Consider the following 22,092-nt stretch of genomic DNA (forward strand, 5'->3'; position numbering starts at 1 on the left):
AGTCCGTGAATGGAGTCCAACTTTTCTGATGAAGGCTGTTAGAAAAGTTTAGTTATGTTCTTGGTGTTTTAACTTATATTCCCCCCCCCCTAAAAACTTGAGAAAACATGAAAATGTAGGGGTATGAACTCACCTTAAGTGATTTCAGTAGATGATTATTGAAGAATGGAAGTGTTTAACTCAAGAACACTTGGAGATGCCTTGAAGATTTTCGAGAATCTAGCATCATAGTTATGGAGTTTGTGTAAGCAATCAATGATTTGAGTAGAATGAAGTGCAATAATCACAAGGAGGATGAATTATACTTACCAAGAGTGGAAGAACACTTGATGATCAGCCTTGGGATCTCGAATTGGAGAGAAAAGTTTGAGGGAAAAGTTGGAGTTGGATCTTTGGTGAAATGAGAGTAATTGGAAGAAAAATGAGGAGAGAAGATAAATATCTAGCTCTCAAAAACATGGGAATAACTTGTTAGAGAGGTAAAAAGGACAAGGAAGTGACAAGGTATGGGCTGGTGGTGAATAGTGACATGGAGTGGGTATGGGAGTGGTTGCTTGTGTCATAGAAATAAGTAAAGTCAACACTCTACCTTTGTACTTCACCCACTCTCTTTTGGATAAGGTTTTATCCTTAAAAACATGATTAATTAATAGTTAAGGGTCTTTATATGTTAAAATAAAGTTTTGGGTGAAAATCCCGTGTTAAAACAATTAAAAACGGGCCTAAAACGCGAATTTAGTCGAAAACCGGGAGAAAAAACATTCCCAGCGAGACCTCTCGGTCCTAGGCCGAGGTTCGGTCCCTAGGCCGAGGTTCGGTCCTTGCTGGTGCTGAGCCGGAAGCGAAGTGCGAACCAGAAGAAGAAGGCGAAGGCGAGGGGCTCAGTCCGATGGCTCGGTCCGAAGGGTCTGAAGCAAAAACCCCGTGATCGTTGGCGATAGAGACTTGCAACAGACACTCTAACTCACCCACTGGCCCAGTGAACTCCCTACTAAACGACTGAGACACGAAGGACCGACTCGCCCTCGAGTCGAATAAAACCAAAGCAGGCAAAGAGTTCACTAAGAACGTACCTAATCACAGGTACAACAGAAAAGCATAACACAGATATAATAAAGGAGATAAAGGATAGAAACATACAATCAACCACATCCGGTGCTGCACTGGCCTCCTCTGCCATAAGCTGGAAGGCAAGCCCCTGAGCCTTCGGAGGCTCGACCTTAATTGGCCTCCCATCAACAATCCTCAATGTAGCTGGCGCTGGAACCAGTGTCGGCTTAGCTACCAGCTATGGACAGTTGGTCTTTACGTGACCAACCTGATGAAAGTGATAGCATATCCTCATATCCGATGCAGGGGCTGTCTGGCGACAATTAGTACCCCTCCTTTCCAGACTTGTGGCATCCACTACCCATTCGGCAAACTCCGGAATGAGTCTTGCCGCACTTTCCACAAGTGCGGCTCTGCTGACCTCCGGGCCTAGAACCAGCGGTCTTAGACCACTTAGGCGCCGGCTGCGACTGCGTCAGGGTCTGCCGCTGCTCCCTCATCTGCAGCTCAATCTCCAACTCATGTCGCCTAACGGCCTCCTGCAACTCCAAAAGAGTATCACATCACTGGGTAAACACAAACTGACAGATGTCAGTCTTGAGCATGCTCAGATACGGGTCATCTGAGCCTGCTCAGAAGCAAACTTTGGGCAAAACATCGCCCTCTCTATGAACATGCAGGTGATCTCTGTCACCGACTCCCCCTCCTATCTCAAACTTAAAAACTCATGCGACAAACGTTCCCGCTCAACCCGTGGAATGTATCGGGCTCGGAACATATCCCTGAATTGCTCCTAAGTAACAGCAGCTCTTTGCTCATAGGTGTACGACCCAGTCGCCAATCTCCACCAGTCCTTGCCCCCGAAGCTTAGCAGGTTCAGAGCACACCTGACCTTCTGGTCAGTAAAACACGACCAGCTAAAGAAACACTCCTCCACATATGAGATCTACCTCATAGCCTTGATGGGATCCTGTGTCCCATCAAAAGTAAGGGGCTTCGTATTATCGAAGTCCCGATACTGGAAGCCCCTACTGTCTCCTCCCCCTGCCACAGATACATCCGATGCAGCTACTGCGGCAGTCGTCTCTGCAAGAACTGCGTATCGCTCGTCAAAGTACTCGACCATGGTGGTCTTGATAGACCCAAACATCTCCGGTAGTTGTGCCCGGAACGCAACAGCAACCTCATCATTAGGGGTGGTAATTGATGACACGACAGGACAAAAATACACGACACCAAACGAAATTGAGACGAAATTAAAATTCGAATTCGTGTTCGTGTCGTGTTCGTTTCTGGTGTAAAAAACACGACGTCGTGTCATGTCGTGTTCGTGTTCAAAATTTGACACAAAATTGACACGATTTAACATTTTTTGTCGTGTTTTTCGTGTTATGTATGAATAAATATTAATTAAATACATTAATTGTTATTTCATGTTATCTTTGTCGTGTTGTGTCGTGTTTGTCATTTTTTAATCGGTTCGTTTTCATGTTAGTTCAAAAAAACCCGAGATCGTGTCGTGTCGTGTTCGTGTTACATAAAACATTGTCGTGTCGTGTCGTGTCAGACAAAAACACGACACGATGGCCCGCTTTGCCACCCCTACTCATCATGTAGGATGTCTCGAATCCTAGCATCTAACTCCTATGTACCCATCTACACCATGGGCTCAGGTGCTATTGGCCCCTCCTGGCTTCCGTCTCCTGATCCTGATCCTGAACCGGATCCAGTCACGAAGTGTCTCGTCATCACCATTCTAAAACACACTACAAGATATCAGATACTCCACATAATAACTGGGAACCAACTCCTGACTAAACCCTAGGGGTTGTAACTTCCTTGATACGCGTATGGATCCTTTGCTTTCAGTAGTACGGGCCCATACTACCTTCCACACCTACCCATATTTGTCTCAAGTATCAACACAACACCCTAACAATATAAATAAACATAGCGAGTGCTCAATCCTCACCCCTAGAGGAAGGCTAACTGAATCACAACCGACCTACCGGCCTCACACAACCCACCCATTCGTGAAACTTCCACCAACCCTACAACATTAGTGTATGCTAACCATATATAATGTTGGACCCTATAGGATTTCGAATATCCGACCCTACCCTAAGCCCTAATCAATAAGAGCAGAGCATAAGGTCCAAATCAAACATTCTCAGGCTATAAGATCTTAATTAGGTACAGCCGTGATGCATACACAAGTAACTACAAGAATGATGTCATCTCATACAAGGAAAAACCCTAGGCTAGCAGGCATCATGTAATCAGGCAATCCCTGAAGATCCCTAGCCTAGTACTAGCATACTGTTCTAACATATTACATAATTAAATAACTGTATGGTATTTTGTGGTCTACTTGTTGGCTCCGGCTGATCGTACACCCTGCATCCTCCTTTACTTATTTTGAAAACCATTTTAGCAATTGTTTTGAAAACCTTTCCTTGATTTGAGACTGGATTCACACGAATGTTCCTCCAATTCACTTAAACCAAGGCTCGGATACCAACTTGTAATACCATAAAATTCTCATGCCAAATTAAAACTTTTTCAAAACATTTAAAACCATTCATCATTACAAAGTTTGTTTTCAAAATATCTAATATCAGAGCTTTCCCAAAAACATAAAAAAATCATGAGGAGTTGTACGATCATGCATTTGCCTTGCCGCGATCCCCTGATGTACCTAAAACAATAAACTAAATCTGCAAGCCCAAAAGCTTAGTGAGTTCCCCCTAAAATACCAATGCTACACAATCATAATCACAACATATAAAAATTTCATAACAACATGCATGATAAGCCTTCATCCTGACTGGACCGACCCGCATGGCCTACAGCCTATCTGGATCGCTCCCCACGAGTCCCCAGCCTTGATTTCCTTGCTTTCCCTAGGTGTTTCCTCCTCCAAAATTTCTCCTCCAAACTTGGACACAGTAAAAGAACACACACACTCGATTTAGGGTTTGAGAGGGACAAGAAGCAGTAAAGGGGAGGGTGTGGGAGGCCAATGATCCTTTAAATAGGGTGAAATACGCCGAAATCTAGGGTTTCATCTGCCATCTCCTACTCGTCGAGTCCACTCTTGGACTCGGCGAGTAGATCACTAAAACACGTGGACCACCCCGTTACCACAAGTAGGGTGGCCAACTCGTCGAGTAGATCCAAAACCCAAAAAGATTCATACATAAATCAATACCAGAGAATCGGGGCGTTACAGAAAGTAAACAAAGAACGATTTGGTAAAAACTTTGTCACTCAAAAGTTTTTAAAGAATTCAAAACAAAGTTTTGGGTGGAGAAATAAAATTGTTGAAAAAGTTATTGCAACTTCAAGTAACACTATGATTCCTACAGCTCCACAAAAGTCAGTCTGAGAAAAGTTGTTCCAAAACACTCTGTCGTTGAATATGATTTCTGGATCAATGAAAAGACTTTGGCATTTTTCTTCTATCCCAAAAGATCTCGGAACAAGCCTTTCGAGACACCTATTGCTGAAAAGTCACAATCCAAGTCCAATGCCCGTGCCTAAGTCCCAAAACCATACTCGGAGCCTAAAAACTACAAAATTCACTAAATATTGTAGGCACTTTGTGTTTCGGAACAAGATACAATACAAAATATTGATAGTGCTTGTTCCATGCACATGACGGGGCAGAAATATTTTTTGCATGATCTCAAACTCTCACCAAATGTTGGCTATGTGACGTATGGCAACAAATGCAACTCTCAGATCCGAGGTTATGGCATCCTCACCAATAGAAACTTCTGTGTCTCAAAATGGCATACGTAGCTGACCTGAAGCATAACATAATTAGTGTGGCTCAACTTATGCAAATAGTCGAGTTGAATTATGCAAGAAACAGAACTACGTCATGACTGATGACCGAAAAGAATGTCTGATCAAGTCAAATAGCAACAAGAACATGTATCCTCTTTAAATCAACATGATCATTGGAAAACCTTAACTATGTCTACTCTCAAAGGCAGTTCCTGATGTCAGTTAGTTATGTCAACCAAGGCTTGCTCAACTAAAATTTTGATATATGAATGATCTTGTTTCCGGTGAAATGGTCAGAGGTCTGCCTCTTCTCAAGTTTGAAAACGATCATTTGTGTGCTGATTGTGAATGTGGGAAGCAATCAAAGAAAGGTCATCCTATCATCATCGAAAAATCAATCTCGAAACCATAATAACTACTTCATATAGATTTGTGTGGAACCCCTATTGTAGAAAGTCTACATCACATGAAATACATGCATTCTTGTGATTGTGGATGATTTTACATGGTTAACCTGGGTTTTCTTTCTTAGGATCAAGTCAGAAATAGCCTCGGAACTTATCAAATTTATCAAAGGAATTGAAGTTCTTGTCAAAGTGCCTATTCGACGAATCCAAAGTGATAATGGTTCAGAGTTTACCGATGTTACCATTGAGAAATTCCTCTCCGAGAAAGGTATTGACCATAATTTCTCAGCTCCTTACACTCCTCGACAACACGGTGTGGTCAAAAGAGGTAACATAACACTCGTTAAAGCTGTTCAATCGATACTTAACTTTGCAAATATTCCATTCTATCTTTGGGCTGAAGTTGTGTCCACTACTTTCTTAACTCAGAATCGAAGCATCATCAATCGACGCCTCAATATGTCACCGTATGAATCCATGAACGGTCATAAGCCGAGTATCTCTTTTCTATATGTCTTTGGATGTTGATGCTTTATAAAAAACAATGGTTATCGGCTCATATAATTTCAGCCTAAAGCTAATGAAGAATTTTTCTTGGATACTCAGAAAAATCGAAAGGTTACCGAGTTCTGAATCGTCGAATTCATATTCTTGAAGAAAGCTTTGATGTCACCATCGATGACAACTATGTTCAGAATTCTAGCCCAATCCATGTTACAACCCACATCATGGAGTCCGATGCTCCATCACCAGGATGTCCGAATCCTCAAATATTTCATGAATTCGATTTTGAAACCTTGTTCGGACCATCTAAAACAGCTCTTGAATCGGAATCTTGATCAAGAAAATCCTCATCAACTATAGAACCTATTTCACAAAATGTTTCATTTCCGACACCCATATTTCCTCCATTTGATTCCGAACCGATTCAAACTTCTTAGGTTGAGGGGGGAATGGTGTTCACTCTCTTCAATCAAATGTGGAAGGATTCCAAGATGCAGGGAATCAATTTACTGAATTCGATCCCATTCGAGACAACAATGACGACAATTCCATCTTCTATGACTTTCTGGACAAAAACAACGCTAATATCTCCAGTTTAGATGTTTAGGGGGAGCATCATCCTCAAATTCAAGTTGTTTAGGGGGAGCAACACAACCCCATTGTTGATGTCGGATCATCCATTGTATAAGAGCTTCCGAGACTACACATCTGGACCAAGGATCATCCTCCAAATCAAGTTATTGTAAATCTAAACTTCGGTATTCAAACTCGTTCTACCACCAATATCCAAAATGAATATCATTTCTCAACATTTATCTCAATGGTTGAACCAAAATCCATCAAGGAAGCACTTGAACATGCTAACAGGATTACAACCATGCAAGAAGAATTAACAGAATTTGACCGAAATGAAGTGTGGACTCTCGTTCCTCCTCCTCAGGATCATCACATTGTAGGTACGAGATGGGTGTTCCAAAACAAGCTAGACGATGTTGGAGTTATCATAAAAAATAAAGCAAGATTAGCGGCCTCAAGATTAACATAGATTGAAGGAATGGATTATGACGAGACCTTTGCTCCTGTTGCCCATCTTGAAGCCATCAGAATCTTTCTTGCTTATGCAGCTCACAAAGGCTTTAAATTTCTAAATAGACGTCAAAAGTTTTTTTCTTAATGGTGAACTAGACACTGAAGTATATCGTCAACAACCTCCCGGTTTTTTTCAATCCTTCTTATCCAAATTATTGTTACAAACTCCAAAAAGCTATTTATGGCCACAAGTAAGCTCCTTGCGCATGGTACAAGACTCTCACCAACTTTCTCAAGCGTTCTGGTTTTCAAAGAGGAATTCTCGATCCTACCCTGTTTCGAAGATCAAATGGAAAAAATCTCATGTTGGTTTAAATCTATGTGGACGATATTATTTTTGGATCCACCGATCCATCAATGGTTGTTGATTTTGCCAAGTTAATGGTCAGTCGATTCCAAATGAGTGTGAATCGTCAACTAAGTTTCTTCCTCGGTATCCAAGTAAAACAAACCAACAGATGAATCTTTATTCACCAAGAGAAATACATTTTTGAGCACCTCAAGAAATGCTTAATGGATAACTTTGCAGTGATTTCAGACAAAAGATCTTTTCGAACCCATCAGGTGTTGCTGTTGATGAAAAAAAGTAGAGATGAATGATTGGATCGCTACTCTACCTAACCGCAGGTTGTCCAAACATCATGTTTTCTACATGTTTGTGTGTCATATCTTAGGTTAATCTAAAGATGTCTCATCTTCTGGTGGTCAAGCAAATATTTCGTTACCTCATAGGTACTAAGAATCTCGGAATTTGGTACCCACCAATGAGAGTTTCCTCCTAAAATCATATTCCGATTCAAACTATGGAGGTCTTCAATTGGACAGGAAAAGCACTTCTAGTGGCTGTCAATTTTTGGGTGGAAGATTAGTTAGCTGGTTATCTAAGAAACAAAACTGCATTGCACTATTGACAACTGAAGTGCAGTACATTGCTGCTGCTAGTTGCACATCTCAAGTTCTTTGGATGAAATAATAACTTTTGGATTATGGTTACTGGTTCCAAAAAATGTGTATCTATTGTGATTCTCAAAGTTCCATTGTGATTTCTCATAATCCAATTCAGCACTCCATGATGAAGAACATTGATATACGGTACCATTTCATTAAAGATGATGTTTTAAAAGGAAACATTCAACTTATTTTTGTTCCATCTGACGATGTAATTGCTGATGTCTTTACTAAGGCATTAGAAGAAACCAAATTATATGGTTTTCTGAACAAAATGGGTATGATGTTGCATGATCCTCAGTTCTTTCAACAGGCTTGCACTCTTTGATGTTATCATTAGGAAGTGACAAAATTGCGAAGTCAAAATTGTTTTTCATGTCGGAATTGTTCCTCCGGGAATAAAAAGGATCATTTTACGTGTCTTTTTATCTAACCTCTTCTTCAAGTTTAAGTTGTACAATTCACTCAATCTCTTCATGTTCATGACCAATATAGTCACATTGGTATTTTGTTTGATCTCATCTCCGAATCTATCAAAAAGTGTGTTATGAGACTTCTCTCGGAATTAAAGTCTGAAATGGTAATGTGTGTCCACCTCTTCCCTTTGTCCAAGATCTGTTCCTTCATGTCTCGAAATCTGAAAATCTGTTTAAATATGTCCTCTAAGATATTCTGTTAGGGTGCAAAGTCATGCTTGGATGTAATGTTTTAGGCTTTCCTCTTTGTATGTGTAAATGGGTTGAGTCTTTTCCTATAAATAGGAAGTGAGTGACTCCCATTAAAAAAAGAATGTAAGAGTCCATTTTGGAGTGTTAGACTAGAGAGAGAATTTGTATACAAGACCCATTTGTATAATCTTTCTAGATCAAATAAGAGCTTACAAAGATTTATTTACTCCTTGTGTTCTTGAATTTACATGATGAATCACTAGATCTTTCATATTCCGCACATGCCATCAAAATCAACACTACTACAATTGGTATCAGAGCTTGGTTTTCACGATCAACGTGACTTTTGAAGAACGATTCTCGGTTTGGCAATTTTTGTCGCAACTTGAACAATTTTGGTGAGTCTCTCTCTATGATCTCTCTTAATTTCATTGAATTCGTGAGTTGCATTTTTGATTTGTGATCATTTGACTCGTTGGATCAAATTTTTCTTGAAAAACCCCATTGTTGATCCAATAATTTTTTGTTGATCATGTCCCGATCCAATCTATAATCCGTTTGTTGATTTGATTCTAAAGTTTCAATTGCTCGTTTGAATCAAGACTTAAAACCAAAATTAATTGTGATCCATTTGTTTTTGATTCAGCCCAAATTTCAACATATTACTGTTCCTCACGAGCCCAATCAATTTCGTATTTCTTTTACTGTTCGTTGTTCAATTTGGAGCCCAAAAACGAATATTATTGTTCATGATCAATTTGTAAGCCCAATGAATTCGATCACTTTTATCAGATTTAGTGGATCAAAATCACATTCCTGTTCGTCAGTCGACAATCGCATATCATATTTGTACATTCAGATCATCATTGTTGAGTTGAAGATTCGTTTGAAGATTGCGTCATTGGGCTCGGCTGTTAGTCCATTCATTTTGTGCTCCGGTTTTGGGCCTGTCCAACCGTGAGCTTGCTAGGTTTATTATATAAGTATATGCTTGCATGCATATTAGGTTAACGATCTAGAGAATAACGATTATTACGATAGTATTACAGATTTCTTTATCGTTCTTGTAAACCTCCAACCCTCTACAGTTGATGTTCTTGATCGAGCTCTTCTGAGGGTTATTTTATAATCATTCGACTCGTTTGATTCATCCTTGACTTGTTCTTTATTTTCGTGTTCTTGCTGTTTAATATTTATTTACCTGTTTAAGATCTAATCGATCTTCCAGATTAAGTTTTAATCTCATCAATTGGTATCAGAGCAGGAGGCTGTGTAATCGATACACATCTTTTCTTTGAAAAGGTTTCAATTAGGGTTTTTCCGCAATAACTGATATTTATTAAGCCGTCATCTCATTATTGACGTATCTTGATATTTATTATTTTGCCCTAATATGAGTTATTACTGTTGGATTAATGTCTAAGTCCATAACTATAATTGGTAAGACTTGACCCGACCCGGCATGGTCCATTTGGGTTGCATACCATCATGCACTTGGATAGACTTAATGAGAGAAATAAGACACTTATGGTTATTAATATATTATAAGTTCTAGTATATTAATAATAAGAATAATAAGATTATTTAGTTAGTATTGATCAAGAATTAATCTAGGATTAATTAAGTGATCAAAAGAAGACTAATTAAATATATGGGTTGATTGTGTAAATCATCCATACTTGTATAGTGGGCTAATGCTCCATTGATAATCAAGTTGGGCTAAAACCCATAGGATGGTCCATGGATGCTCCATGGTGTATTTGTACCCATGGATCCAAGGAAATGGAATGCCATGACAATTAAGAGTTTACCCTAATTGTAACACTATATAAACATATTATTCTTGGCAAAATCGGGCACTAGTATTATTCTAGAGAGGGCTAGTTGATTTCATGAAGTGTAGAATTCTCTCAAGCTATTCTAAGTGTTTTGATGATTGTGATTCCATTTGAGGTGTCACACTTGGGGCACTAGGCACTCAAGCTTCATGAAGACTTCCTACATCAAGAGGTATGTATTCTATCTTGCTATAGTTATTGTTTTGTATGCTAGATTAGGATAATACCTTGGAAGTTCTTATTTGCATTTATAATAGAGAAAACATAGATCCAAGGTATTTAGGGTTGCATGTACACTTAGGAGTGTTAGAATGCTCAAAACCCAACAGTGGTATCAGAGACTAGGCTTGCTTTCTCTTATACTTGATGCAAATTGCTGAAAAAAGCTGAAAAACTCGATTTTCTGGCTTTCTGGGCATTGTACTCGCCGAGTCCACTGATGAACTCGCCGAGTACATGAGTAAAATCATCCTACTCGCCGAGTAGGTTGATGCCACTCGCCGAGTAGGAGCCCCAGACAGCATATATTCGAGGTTTTTGGCTAGAAATGGACTAGGAACATTTCCCTAAGTTGTTTTTGAACTTATAAACTTGTTTTTGGTGTGGTAATGTTCATGCTAATCCATTTTCAAAGATAATTGTCAAAAGATTCATGTTTTGTATTAGTTTAAGGTTTAGACTAATTACATGAAAAAGTTTGATTTGATTATCTTGTTCTTATGAGTTGCTTAGATTAATAGAAATGTTGAGTGAAATAGTTGTTTTCAATCCATTTTAATCTAAGAGTTGAGTATAAAATGTGTTTGTGTAACTTGTCCTCAAGTTACATGAAGAGTCACATTAAAGACTCATAAAATTCATAAAAGTTGGCAATGGTTACAAAATGAAGAGTCTTGTGTCATTGAATAATTTTTTTTTATGACTCCATAACTTGTCCTCAAGTTATGGAAGTTCAAGAGTCACTTCATTAAAGAAAAAATATGTAACCATAATTAAATCCATAAGTTATAAAATAAAGAAAAAGTTAGTTCTTTTATTAGTTTAAAGTCTTCCATAACTTGTCCTCAAGTTATGGAACTTGAAGAGTTTTTGGATTAAAACTACTTTAAACACATAAGTTATGGAATTAATTAGTTTTGAATAGTTTCAAAACTTGCCCTCAAGTTTTGGAATTTGAAAAGTTTTCCTTATGAATACTTTAATTCCAAGTTAGCCCTTAGAATTTTAAAAGTTAAAATTCAACCCTTATACTTTATAATATTATAAGTTAATAATATATATATATGTATAAGAGTAAAGTCAGTCTTACCGCTAGTACGCCTCATTCACGAAGCCGGTCTATAAGGTGGGTATAAGGTTGTTGCCTATAAAATGGCAACTTAATGGGTGTCCACTCTCACCCACCGCTTGCTTGACCGGTGGAGGATCGTTAGCCGAACGGGTTTGACAGGACTATAATTCTCCCTTCATTAAAAGTATTAATGATAATACTAAGTAACTAAACTCTTAATAATACCCAATCTTAGTTACTTAGGAAAATGTGAATAAGGTGCTAATCCATGAAATTACACTTTACACTTTGTCAAAGTCGTTAGTGGAGCGTGTGTGGTTAACCGGCACACTAACTTGGATTTAACAAGGTAAGTAAAGGGTGACTTAATATTTATCATAGTATCGATGGAGCGTGTGTGGTTAACCGGCACATCGATTGAGGGGTAATTTATTAAGGGTACCAAGTAATTTGCATGGTTACTTCACACCTTGTTTTGTGATCCTCGGCATCCCAGTCACAAAACCTGAAGGGCACACTCGAGATTGAAACATGCCTTTGAACAGTTCAATGACTCTCAAAGATCTAGGAGTTTCAAAACCAATTAAAACATAATAATACATTTCGTTTATCTTGGTGGAAATTGGTGAATCGTCATTCACCTACCTTCAAATATTTTATAGCTTGGATTACGACATACCTCTTCTAAGTTATAAAATAGTTTGTTGGGTCCTAGCCTTAATATTTCATATTGGGTGTCATATTAAGGACTTTAAATCAACTATCTTGAATATCTCCCAAAAGATGTCTGTAATAGACACCTATGATCTTCCCAAATCTCTTGAAACAAGGTTTCCTAATGAAGATGATGTCCCATGGATATCATACTTCTTTCTCCTCCTCCAACCATTCTCCCTAACCCACAAGTTCTTGAAAAGTTTAAGGTCATTCAAGCCCTATTGGCAAGGTAAGGTCTAGGTGTGGTCACATCTTGGAGATGTAGTCACATATTGACAAGCCGGGAGAGTTGGGTGTCAATGTCTTCAGAAAGTTGGTGGTTCAACTACTTTCTAAGTCACATAGTGAGTTCTTTTGGAACACCTATGAAACAGACTATGACAGGACCCTTAATGATCTTATCTATTTGATAAGATCAACTTCCTAAAACTTTATGGACATTGACAATGATGACATTGGGTATCTAGTAAAGCATTCTCTTCCCAATGGAAAGGGATCGGCCATAGTCAACTCGGTTGACCAAATGGTAAAGAGAAAAGCTAAGTCTGTGATAGTCCCGTGTACCATTATCAAAGGGTCCATATGTTTGTATTGCCAAAGAAAGGGGCATTGGTTGCGAAGCTGCCAAATTTACCTAAGGATGATAAAGTCAATAAGTTTGACTCTACTTCAGGTAAAGTCCACTATCTAACTCTGTTAAGTTTCTATTCTGAGATTCTTGATACATGATGTGACTGGGTCACATGGTGATGTTTTAAGAATCAAAGAAAAGTGAAGAAACTTAAAGAAGGAATATGCTGAATCTGATCGCATAGATGGATTTCTATCGCATAGTTTGAAGATCGGATTCTTGAGCTACTTCTTAAGAGTTATGAGATATTGCCTAGGAATAGATAACAACAAGTTTTCATATGGATTGTAAGGATAAGTTTTTCCGCAAAGTTTTAAAATAAAAGAAATTTTGTTTTTTTTTATTTATTTTAAAATATCCTTACAATGGCATTTGAGGAAAAATTGTTGCTTATATGATTCCATTAAGAGCAAGAGTGGAAATATGAAATTGATTCTTTCATTTGTGGTATTGTCTAAATTTACCAAATAAGGAAAGATTCTCATCACCCAAGTCTCAATTGGACCGGGACTTGGAATCATACAAGGTGTATAGCATGATGAATGAGAACTTTCAAGTATTGGAAAATTAAGACTAATTATTTGTTCACATGGATGTGTGAGTCAAGTAAAGGACTAAGGGATCGAGTACACATCCTTGTGAACTGATTAAGTCCACCACAAAAGATCAATAAGATTATTCATCATAATTTACTAAAGATCGGTAAATATGATTACACTTACAAGCTTAAGTGTAACTCTGAGACATTGGAAAAGGTTCCAATGTATGGCAGAGCGAATAAGAAGAATCAAATTAGGCAGAAGGATAAAAGTTTCTCAAATCTGAAAAGATAGGAGAGTACTTTAGTATCAGTTTTTGTGATCATCTTAATGATTAAGAAACCATATCAAAATTAGTTCTCTAAGGAAAATCTTAGTGCATTCTTATGACTAAGAAGAGGAACTTGAATTGTTGAAGTGGTTAAATCAAGAAGATGAGTCATACTTCGTTCCAATACAAGTCTTAGAGTCATACTTCAAGATTATAACTTGAGTGACATGTCTTAAAGAAGGTTTAAAACACTTGTCAAATGTAAGAGTAAAAGTTTTCTACTCTTGTACATTTGAAATTGGTAAGTTGTGATGTTTTGGATAAAACAAAGACCAACTTAGGCCAATGTTGCGAAGTGTTTGTCTTGATTAGAATCCGCACTATCTCTTGGATGTTTGACAAGGGAGTCTTATAGGTCAAGAGGACAGTGGGAGTCTTAAAGGTCTTGAAAGTCTCAAGAACTAATCAAGAATAGAACCTAAAGTTCTTCACTAGCACACGACTTAAGGTTTATAACCTGTCGTGGTGACATATTCTGTGCCCATTCCAGTTAAAGTTGGCTTTGCATATGAGTTCTTAGAGTTCTCAATGTGTTGCAAAACAACTTGGAAGCAATGGCAGGCCCTTGAGCTGCCAGGTGGCAAGAAGTTAAGATTGAGTTCAATCCATATGGTTTTGGATTTGTCATTATCTTTGTCTTATGATTATGGTTTTGACAAATTCATATGGGTAAGAACTCATACACCATTAAATCTAAGTGTCATAAGGTTTCTCTCCGATTCATGAAAATGATGGTGAGGAAACACTTTCACTAAGTAGATTTTATCTAGATAGCAATTGTGATATTTGCATTCTCAAAGTCGTTAGTGGAGCGTGTGTGGTTTACCGGCACACTAACCTGGACTTGTGAGAAGTGGCAAAAGGTCTAACCATTATGATTATGGCATACCTCTTCATAATTGTTTAGACTCACAAGTGTCCTATCTAAGGGAAGGTGTATGATTTTGATAAAGTTTTATCAAAACAATCTAGCATCAGAAATCTGAACTTTGGTAAGAAAGTCAATGAAGTATTGATTTCTAGAAGTTCAGGTGATTTCTGAGAACATGTCAAAGCTAGTGGGAGCATAAGTGTTATGCTAATGATCATCATGTTAGTGGGAGCATGATAATTGTGATAAGTATTGCAAGTTAGCAATGTTAATTATAGAAAACAAAAGGTTTCAATTGGGAAAAGTTGTTTTGCTATAATTAAGGGAGAGGAAATTATACTTCATCTCAAATCTATAAGCTTAGATCGTGAGGTTTTAATCATTTAGTCAAGGAAATATATATGAATTTCATGTTGGAATGGCTCAACATAAGGAAATTTTGTATATGAGTCCATTATTTGCGTTCTTAAATTCGATTATGATTACGGCATCCCTTTTCATAATCTGAATTATGAGAACTTGGCAAATAGAAATGGAAATGTTATAGCAAAAGACTGGTTTAGTCTTTATGTGAGACATCATGAATCGATTCCCATATGCTTCGGATATAGGATCGATTACATGTGCTATATTCATCCTTTCTAAAATTTTCCAAATGCCTAGGGCATTAAGAAGGGAAAAGGTTTAGAACTGGATATGACTAAAAGGATTAAACAATTGTCGAGGACAATCTAAGGTTTACCAAAGATTGGTTGCTCAAGGACAGTTGGAAGTATAGTGATAATTCTGGAAGGACCATATTGACATAATCTGTAAGGAGGCAACTCTTGTCCAGAAGTGATAGTCAAAATGGAATCTGGAAATGTTTCAAAGTTAGAATTATTCAATCTGTGTAAGATTAGGAAACTTAATGCAAGAAGGAAGTATCCAAGGAGCTGATCTCCTTTGGAATACTCTGTAATGATTATTGTCAAGTCTTTCTGACTTTGTGCATAATCATTACAAGAGGATCAACGCATATAAGTTTAGAATCTAACAGATTTTAGTAAATGACATGAATTTGGAATTCTTGTATTTCCAGTAAGGATTTAGGAGTGTGAAAAGAGAATTATTGAAGTTATGTTCAGTTGATCTAGTTCACAAAGTAAAGATCATAGACAAACATAGTATGCATACTTGGTGTGTGGCATGACTAGTGTTTAAGAAAACATAGTGTACATGCTTGGAGCATGGGACAACTATTGTTTTAAATTCAAGAATAAAGTTGATAGCTGAAACAGTATACAATGAATAATGTGTAATCATATGGTGATAAATAAAAGGTGTTTTATTTACGTGTAAAGAGTTGATACCATATTGGATTCAATTATTATTGTGTTTCACTTTGCATGTTTTGACTTCCCGAATAAACTAGGTTATTCTTCCGGAATGACTAAGTTATTCAAACCATCCACAGTCGGTCATATGTTGGAAGTAGATATGAATTAAGACTGTCATGGGTTGGCTTGTAGAGGTCTAAGGTGTTGGACAAAGGGCTACAACACTCATGAGTGCTCATAAGTTCTGAGTATTGGATTCAACCCGCGCTCATTGGAATCACTTCATGGATTTTATCACGAGTGATCATGAGACGATAATATCTTATATTCTTCAAACCTAGAGATATGAGTTGTTACTATGAGTTGATAGTACATTGATAGCACGAAAATGCATTTGGTAACTCGGTGCTATAAAACGTGCCTTTGTGTATGATTCAACAAGTAGTAGAACAAGCCATATGAGTCGAAGTTTATCCATTCCTTTTACCTTCGAGATAAAAGCGATATCTGTGGGCCCCTCGATGATTTGATGATGACAAATGGAAGTGCTCGGCCGGGCCAGGACTGATTTGATTTGTTCAATTAGTCAGTCGTCATAAATCGAAAATCGGGAAACAACAAATGGACAGAGAGAATGATTATAATCCATGTCTCAGTCCATATGATATCTAGAATGGAGGAATATATGATCCCTTATCTAATGGACAAGTCATTGACAAAGGTCAGAGTTCATCTACAAGGTCAGAGTTCGACAGAAGCTTTTGAGAGCTACGATTGCCAGTTGGTTCCTGAAGTCATACGCAATAATAGTTTTAGACTTATCCAAGTGGGAGACTGTTGGATTAATGTCTAAGTCCATAACTATAATTGGTAAGACTTGACCCGACCCGGCATGGTCCATTTGGGTTGCATACCATCATGCACTTGGATAGACTTAATGAGAGAAATAAGACACTTATGGTTATTAATATATTATAAGTTCTAGTATATTAATAATAAGAATAATAAGATTATTTAATTAGTATTGATCAAGAATTAATCTAGGATTAATTAAGTGATCAAAAGAAGACTAATTAAATATATGGGTTGATTGTGTAAATCATCCATACTTGTATAGTGTATTTTTACCCATGGATCCATGGATAATCAAGTTGGGCTAAAACCCATAGGATGGTCCATGGATGCTCCATGGTGTATTTGTACCCATGGATCCAAGGAAATGGAAAGCCATGACAATTAAGAGTTTACCCTAATTGTAACACTATATAAAGATATTATTCTTGGCAAAATCGGGCACTAGTATTATTCTAGAGAGGGCTAGCCGATTTCATGAAGTGTAGAATTCTCTCAAGCTATTCTAAGTGTTTTGATGATTGTGATTCCATTTGAGGTGTCACACTTGGGGCACTAGGCACTCAAGCTTCATGAAGACTTCCTACATCAAGAGGTATGTATTCTATCTTGCTATAGTTATTGTTTTGTATGCTAGATTAGGATAATACCTTGGAAGTTCTTATTTGCATGTATAATAGAGAAAACATAGATCCAAGGTATTTAGGGTTGCATGTACACTTAGGAGTGTTAGAATGCTCAAAACCCAACAATTACAAGTCTGATCTTTGAACAGTTTTTTTTTATCATAATGGACGAGTCGCAATCGAATCCCATCAATATTTCCAACAACATCGGTTCAACCACGAAGATTCCCATCCTATATACCCATGATTATGAAGTCTGGGCGCATCACTTCGAGGACTACGTTATAGGATCTGAGGATAATGGATACCTCATATGGGAAGCAATCATTAATGGACCTTTTTCTCATTCTGCAATGTCGAGGATTATTAAAACTCAAAAAGAGTATAATGATCTTCTGAAGGATGTCAAAGATATTGCGCAAGATGAAAAGGATAAATTCCAGTGTAATATCAAGGCGTTACGATTGATCAGATTCGCCCTTCAGTCCGACACCTTCAGGTTGGTAAGCTCATGCACGACGGCAAAGGAAGTTTGGGATAGACTTCGTGAACTGTACTCTACAGACGAGGATCTTGAACATTCTATCCAAACCTTGCTCTTATCTGAGTTTGGAGAATTCAGGCAAGGAGCCGAAGAATCTGTGACCCAGACGTTTGATCCCTTCAATCATCTTCTCAGCAAGATGATCAAACATGACATCGAAAGGAAGCTAATTGAGCAGAAGGTTACGTTCTTAAATGGTCTAAGGTCAGAATGGAGAGTAGTGGTGTCTACAGTGAAAGCCCATGAGCAGTTTAAATCATATTCTTTGGTGAAACTGGTGGGTATTCTCAAGTCCCAGGAGAAGATTGTGCTGCAGGAAAAGAACGTTGTTTCAAGCCTAGGTTCGCTGGCCCTCTTGTCAAAAAGTAAAGCTGTGATGGAGGACGAAGACCTCAACCTGGAAGAGTATGACCTCACGTCTGAGGATTATGCTATGATGGTGTCTAACCCCAAGAGGTTCATTAAGAAGAGATTCCCCAGCAACAAAAATCGAAACTGGCAGGGGAGTTATAGTTCAGAAAAAGTCAACAATGAACCGAAGGTTGAAGAGCCTAAGAAGGAACCGAGGGCAGATGGTGATTCTGGAGTAAGCTGTTACTACTGTGGAGGGAAAAACCACTATGCTAAGGATTGTGTCCTCAAAAAGATGGCTGAAAAAGATGAGGAAAAGGATGAGGAAGCTTTGCTGCAGAAAAAGCTCGATGAGATGAGGAAGAAGAAATCTACCGCTAACCCTTCCATGAATGCTCTAATTGTGCAGGGTTCGATGTTGATGACGAGTTCGGTGGTGTGGAAGTTTGGTCAACCGACTCCGAAGACGATGAAGTGAGGAAGCCTTCGCATGGAAAGGCTTGTGTGGCTAAAGAGGAAAGCAGTGGAGGCAGGTGCCTGATGGTGTCTGAAGTATCTCAGATGAGGGGATACAACACTGATGGTGGAAGCAATGAACCGAAGGAGCAGCAGGACATGTGCTTTACGGCCAAACCGCTCAGCATGCAGTTCAACGAACTCGATGAACTGATCAAGAAGGTACAATCGGTTTTTGTTTCATTTAAAGTACCACAAAGCTCCTATGAAAAAGAACTAAAAAGTGTTAATTCACGAATCTCACATCTAGATAGTAGTTTAACTCAAACTCGACTCACCAATTCTAACCTAACTGATCAATTAAGCAGGGTGTCTTCGAAGAGTGAGGAGCGGCGCATGTGGATCGAGTTGAAGGAGTCTGAATTAGTTAAAATAAAAGACGAAAACATTTATTTACAGAGAGACAATTTAAAGTTGTTAAAACAGCGTAATGTTTTTTGTTTGATTGCAAAACGTCTTTACACTAATATTACTCAGCTTCACTTGGATTGTGAAATAGGACAAAAGATCCATCGCATGATTTTGCCCTTCCTTGAGTTTAAGGAGGATGAAATCGATGCTGAAGCCTATAATTGTGAGAGTGTGATATCATCTGATGACGTCAATCCTACCTATATGTATGGACTGGACAAAATTGAATCTTTCATTAAATCCAAGGACCACAAGGACATGCTCAAAAACCTTTTGGATGAAAATGATAGACTTAAACTAAGAACCGAAACCATACAAAAATTTGACTCTTTAAACGCCAACTTGAGCTCAGAAAACAAAATTGATGTTGAAAATGCATCTGAGCTTAATGAGGATGATAACATGAGTGAAATTTCTGTAGAGGACACGGTTGACTGCTCAGAATTTGTAAAAAGCGAACCTGAAAACCACAAGAATCTAATTTATGAAAATTCAGTGGAGTTCGCTCGATTGTCCCAACAAAAGTCCCCAATCTTAGTAGAGAAAGCAGTTATATATCAAAAGGTCAGGACCACTCCAAATCAAGTATACAAGGTCACTGGAGTAACCGAACATCAGACTGCTGAACTAACAACAATTGTAAACGAAGACAATGCTGATGGCTGCGATGAGTTCTTCTGGTCCGCTCCAATCGATAATGCAAATGACATGGTAGGCTTATCAGAAAGAACCTCATGGATGAGTAAAGGTAGATACATACCAGAACCCTTGAATAAGCCGGATAATTTCGATGAGCCAAGCACCAGTGGTACGAAAGACAATCCTCAAGAAAATGAAAGTTCGGCAAAAGAAGACATTCCTTCTAGTTCCTCAGTTCAAAGTGAAACTCCCACAGTTCAAAGTGAACCAGCTAAGGAGAAACCGAAAATGAAGGCTAATATCCATCATCAACCGAAGCAGATGAGGAATAAGAAACGTGAAAGAAACCAGAGATACAAGAAGAATCTCTCTGAAAGGAAACAATTCTGGCAATCCCAGAATGCATATTTCTCACATCAAGAGAAGAATCTGAAGTTCGAGAACAATCCTATCAAAAAGCATGAGAGTCACAACAACCGAAAGCCAAGGTTCGGTTCGGAAGAGAATACCAACCGAAAGCAAAGGTTCGGTTCTGAGGATGACTCCAACCGAAAGCCAAGGTTCGGTTCACAGAACGACTTCAACCGAAAGCAAAGGTTCGGTTCTGAAATCAAAAGAGATCAAAACTCTAAGGTCAATCCCACCAATGATCAAAAGCAAAAGGGTCACCTAGAGTCTCCAGCCAAGAAGTCATCTCAATCTAAGCCCACTCCTTCTCATTCATCTAATTCTTCTAATTCTTTCAATTCATCTCCATCTTGCTCTACAGCTCATTCTATTCGTTCTCAAAAATCTCATTCGTCAGCTGAACAAAAAGGAAAATAGAAGGTTTCTGCATCCAAACCAGAGTCTAAACCGAACGCACCTAATCCTAATAAAATCAAAGTCTTTACCATTAAAAAGAAAGATGCAACAACACTCATAAAACGAACATATCTTGTTGACATCTCTCTTACTATTTGTGTTCCTGTGAAAGGCTCACGAGGACCCAAGAAACTTTGGGTTCCTAAATCTGCTTAATTTTTGCAGGTTATAAGTGACGAGTAGTTCGATGAAGAATAGTATATCGATAGTGGCTGCTCGCGTCACATGACAGGGAGGAAAGAAGAGCTCAGGGAATACAGGTCTCTTTCAAATGGTGGCAACGTCAAGTTTGGGAATAACTCTTTCGGCACCATCAAGGGATACGGAATGATAACTAATGGTGATTTTACTATAAGGAAGGTGGCATATGTGGAAGGACTACAACACAACCTCATCAGTGTATCTCAGCTTGTTGGAGGTACAGGTCTCAAAGTCTCATTGGACGATGAAGGTTTTGAAATTATTGAGAAGAAGACGAAGAAAGTAATTCTCAAATCTGAACGTAAGGGTGAAATGTTTCCTCTAAACCTCAAACCCATCAAAGGAAACCCAACTATATGCTTGTTATCAAAAGCACAATCTGATGAAAGCTGGTTGTGGCACCGAAGACTCTCTCATCTCAACTTTAAAGATATCAACAAACTTGTCACTGGAGGTCATGTTCGAGGCCTTCCATTGCTCAAGTTCGACAGAGATCATTTGTGTGCTGCATGCGAAATGGGGAAGCAGAGTCGTCAAAGTCATCCATCTATAATTAACACAAAAGTTGTTGAACCACTCGAATTACTTCATATTGATTTGTGTGGTCCATCATCTATCGAAAGCATCAGTGGTAGCAAGTATATTCTTGTTATTATTGATGAGTTTTCACAATTTACATGGGTGTTCTTTCTAAAGCTCAAATCTGAAGCGACTCATAAGCTGAAAGTGTTCATCAAGCAGATTGAAGTACAGCTCAAGAAGGTCGTTCGCAACATCAGGAGCGACAATGGTCTGGAATTCAAGAACAAGGAATTTGAAGAATTTCTGGCAGAAAAGGGAATAAGTCACAACTTCTCAGCTCCCTACACACCTCAACAGAACGGAATTGTCGAAAGACGAAACCGATCTTTGTGTGAAGCCGCCCGGACTATGCTAAGTTTCGCTTCCTTACCTCTTTATTTTTGGGCTGATGCTATTTCTGCTGCTTGTTTTACACAGAACAGGTCCTATCTCAACAAGCGATTCACGCTCACACCTTATGAGATTCTCAACAACAGGAAGCCCAATGTGAAATTTTTCCATGTGTTCGGCT

This window comes from Lactuca serriola, chromosome 4 (genome assembly GCF_051521515.1).
Source record: "Lactuca serriola cultivar US96UC23 chromosome 4, Lser_US96UC23_V15, whole genome shotgun sequence".
NCBI classification, from domain to species: Eukaryota; Viridiplantae; Streptophyta; class Magnoliopsida; order Asterales; family Asteraceae; genus Lactuca; species Lactuca serriola.